Here is a 4,791-nt window from a genome sequence, read left to right as displayed (position 1 = left end):
CTGTTTTATTAAAAAAGAAGAAGAAAAAGAAGAGCATGACACAGTGAAGCCCCAGACACGTTGCTTTTTGCGCGCAGGGTGGGGCCTTCAGGAATTCGGCCCGGGTGCGCAGTGGAAACGCGTTCAAGGCCGTCCAGAGCCAGAGAGAAATCTGCGCAGCCAGGAAAAGGGAAGTATTCGGTTTCATCCTACGCCGGCACAAAAACCTCTCGAAAAATTCGTTTACGCGGACAGCGGGTCGGTGGCCGCGAAAAGAAAGAAGGAGCGAAAAGTTGGGGACGCGCTTTCCGCGTAAAAAGGTCACGAGATCGGAGTCGGGTTTCTGGACGTGGGTCGAAATGCGCATTTGAAGCTAATCGGTCCGATTAGTTAAAAGAAGTGGGGCTCATGTCAGCTGCCCCGTTCGAGGCCGTTCGGACTCGTGATGGCCACGGAAGGGCTGTGGGAAAACTGGGAAGTGAAAAGTTTTTTTTTTTTTTTTACCGAGGCTACGGGCTACTTACCCGCGGCACGAAAGGAATCCTTCGGACATATTATAATTTAAAATAAAAAATATATATAATAAGGAGAAGAAGAATTGACGCGTTTTGGTTTTTTTTTAAAGACGCGGCCGGTTGAGCTGATCCGACGTCGGGAAATAAAAGCAGAAATAGTTCGGCGCCGAGAATCGTCCCGCTGGACCAACGTGAGCGAACACGCCCAGCCACGTTCCTTCGGCTCGCTTTTCCTCGCCCGTGGATGTTAAGTTTTGGGCCCGCGGTTTAAATCCCCATCGTTATAATAGTGAATTTTAAGGAGTCGCCTGCGACGGCGCCGCGTGGAATTACGTCGGAGCGAAGCGGCGCAACTTCACCTTTGCTGCGCCTGGATTAACGTTGTATAACGTTGTATTAACGTTCCTCTCCTCCGTTTTAAAAATCCGTCCGAGCCACGTCAGATCTTTAATTTTTTTTTACATATCAGTCGAGCGGGCGAGGAGCCTGGCCATTTTCGACCGACGTCTCCGCACATCCTCTTTCACGGGCTGCCACACCTTAACCCTAAATCAATCCCAACTGTTTTAACCTGCCGCCGCGCCGCGGAAATGAACACGCGGAGTAACTCGCCGCGGCGCCCGGACGGTGCAGCACGACGAGATAAAAACCACGACGGACAAAAAAAAAAATAAAATAAAAGACCTGCGCGGGCGTCCGGGAGAAGGTGAAACGCGACCGTGACCCCGCGGCTCCAGCCCCCGAGTCCCGAGTCCAACTCCCCTCATACCGGCTTCTCCTCCCGATCAGCTGGCAGCGCCGGTGACGCCAGACGCAACAGCTGACCAATCACACGCTCACGTCAAAGAGCAGCGGCGACGCCCACTAATTAAAGCGCCGGAGCGACGGGCCGCCCGGCCAATGGGGGAGACGGAGCCTCGCGGGGCGGCGACCGCACGCCGTCGACCAATCAAACGCGTCCACTGGCCACAGGCGTTTCTGCGGCGGCCAATGGAGCTGCGCGAAACGGAACAGGCCCCGCCCCCGCCGCTCGGACGCAAGCTCTCCGGCGCCGGCTGCCGTGGTCGCGTAGCAGAAAGTAGGGCAACACCCCGCACTTCCGCCGGGGTGACCGTGGCGAGGGGACTTGCATAATAAATTGCTTCTGAACATCCGCATGCCGCACGGCCCTGCTCCTTCACCTGTTCGACCGAACGTTTTAATTATCCGGACAAATCCGGACGGAAAGTTCTGCCTTTTAATGCCGACACCGGGCACACGCTGGGTTTGTGGAAGAAAACTTTTAGATTTTTTTATTCCTTAGCTTCTCCTTTCTAAACACAGAAAACCAAAATTACAAGATGGATAAGAAGATTATGTCTTTTGTGAAAGTACGTACAATGCCACTCACACACACTATGAAAAATTCCACGTAGGAATAGCAATATTAAGTAAATAATGACATCAGGAGTACGCTGGCTTATTAATAGACGATTGAGAAGATGATCAAGCGACTCTGGGCATATCACCGAGGTCCCATTTTGCTAAAGCTCTGCCGCTGGTCGGTCCTGCCACGGCCCGGAAGCAGAAGGTTTTTATTGTGCGCCCGCTGCCTGGACAGAGGCGGCGGGACACTTCTGTCAGGTCCCATTTCATTCTCCGCTCTCTCGCGTCGTCACTTTCTCTTTCCCTGCCGCAGAGCTGGCCGCGACTGAGGCCCACCAGCAGTCAGGTGAAAAGCTTTCGTTCGGAAACGCTCCCACCATTACTCCTGGCACGTTAAATATTTGCAGCAACGTAAGCCCTTAATTGAAGACAGGAGGCTGCGATTCAAGCGGCTCGTCTGTGGAGGCCTCGGTCTGTCTGGAAATGGGAGAAAACTGTTCACCTCACCTAGGTCTGTCTATATTTTCTAACTGTACGTGCACCCTCTTAAGTGCACGTTTTTATGCAGTGTCTTGGTTTTCAGTAAAGCGTCCCATGGCCGTTGCAACAATGCCCGGTGCCGCGCCGATATAGTACCGTACATCCAGTCTGCAGACAGAGCTTGTCTCCGAGGGCACGTTAATCCCACTCTTAAATGGATTCCAGGAATCAATCACCCTTTTATGCTCTGGCAAGTGGCTGCCTAGGCGAAGGTCCACACAGGTAATAGTATTTCTAGAAACAGGGGAAACCGGCGTTATGTCATGTCTGCGACATGAAAGACGAGTTTGGACCTTCGACCTGGGGTGGTATTTTCGTCAGTGCACGGAAGTCTAAAGTTTAGCATTGCGCTTTAGGCTTTAAAAGGAGATTTTGTAAACCCCATATACTATAGTAGGCTCTCGTTTTAATACCTTCGTCCGTGTTTAAAAAAAAAAAAGACAGAACTGATCTGCACCAAGTGCTTTTTTTCTTGCGAAACAGTTTGTGCCTTAATTCCACGACCCCACCCAGTCACCTCTGCAGTCAGAACGCACGGAGTGAGAGAGAGAGAGAGAGAGAGCGGCCGCTGCGGCTTTAAGAGCTCGCAGGGGGGAAAAAATCGAGAACTGATTAGCGATACTGCCAGCCAACCAGTCAAACTGCTGCACGGAAACCCAAGCCAATGAGAGGTCCCGCCAGGCGATGGTTACAAAACCGACCTGAACCCGGTGACTCAGCAGAGGCCAGCGCATGTGAGATGACACTTAACAGCAGTTTAAAGGGCCAGTACCCGCAGTGCACGACCATGCACGGGTGGAAGGGGAAATAAATAAATAGACAAACCGTTCATGGAATCTCCGACGTTTCTCCCCCCCAGATGCATCTCTGCCATCAAAAAGAACAAGTGAAGTACATTGATTTTTATTTTTTTTGTTCCCCACGGTGAGGAGGGGCACGCCCTTTTATTCATGAGAGACACAACATGACTCAGCATATGGCGCATTATCACGCCGAGCTTACCGCACGCTATTCCAGCCATTAGTCATAACACAAGCTGCCATCAAATTGGCAGAACTCAAAAGGGCAATACCAACGCCACGACGATGGATTAGGCGCAACGATTCTTTTTTAGATTTGAATGGGGACACGAAGGCACCACCTTCCAAAATTCCACCATTTGATGCCGGACCCTTCCAGTGCCGTACTGCAACACCGTGGTGACAAGGCACTGGCTGTATTTTTACGTCAGGAGCCGACACTGCGCTAGGCAAAGGGCATGGGGGGTGGGGGGGGGGTCAAGAAATACCTCTTTGTCCCTGATGTCAGACTGAAGGCAACGGCTCACACGGGGGCATAATCACATGGTTTAGCAGCAAATAAATGGCCATCACTTTAAAAGTTCGCACTCACAACCATCAGCCAGACCATGTAGCAGATCTCTAGTTATTTACATTTACAGCATTTACCAGACGCCCTTATCCAGAGTAGTTACATACAGGGACAGTCCCCCTGGAGACACTCAGGGCTAAGTGTCTTGCTCAGGGACACAATGGTAACAAGCGGGGTTTGAACCTGGGTCTTCTGGTTCATAGGTGAGTGTGTTACCCTCTAGGGTACCTCAAAAAAAAAAAAAACGGTTATCAACCGTTTTTCTCAATTCGAATGAAATAATTTACACTTATAGATAGTCCTTCTTGAATGATTGCTTGTAAGTTGTTGCTGGGAAGATTTTTAAATTTGCTTTACTACCACCAGTACCAAGTGTTGCACGGTACTGTACATGTGTATATTTGGTTTATTTACCATGAATAACTAATGCTATGTGCCTTGGATGGGGGAGTGGGGGTCAGAGTCCCCACCTACGTGCTGGATCAGCTGATCCTAAACCTTTATCACGATCAAGCCATGCCGACAGCCCACTTCACGTGTTTCTCCCAAAACGCCACATTTAGATCCTTCCCCCAGGCATGCACAAGATAACTGGAGTCCCGAAGAGAGAGCAACAAAATGGCAAAAATATATTTATATGGTGCTCATTTAAAGCCGCAGAGGCCCATTTCCATTAACAAACATTTTGTTTTCTACTTAATTGGAAGTGCACCGCTCGATTCCCCATCGACGAACGCAGCCTGCCTAATGGGAAGCTGTGTTGCGGACTGCGAGAGAGTCTCGGGGAAACCAGATCCTGCTGGAACAGAGTCAGGGAGAGTCATGTGAGAGAAAGGCAAGGTGACGAACTGGTGTGCAAATAGACAGGAGGAGCAAAAAAAATGAGAGATATATATATATATATATATATATACACACACAACTACACAGGATCTCTGTGTCTCCAACCGGCCCGCCGTAAACTCCCTTTTGGACCCGAGCGAAACCGCTGCCATGGTTCAGGCTCAGCTGATCTGGCACA

Source organism: Denticeps clupeoides, chromosome 13 (genome assembly GCF_900700375.1).
Source record: "Denticeps clupeoides chromosome 13, fDenClu1.1, whole genome shotgun sequence".
Classification (NCBI taxonomy): domain Eukaryota; kingdom Metazoa; phylum Chordata; class Actinopteri; order Clupeiformes; family Denticipitidae; genus Denticeps; species Denticeps clupeoides.
This window is presented reverse-complemented; position numbering follows the sequence as displayed.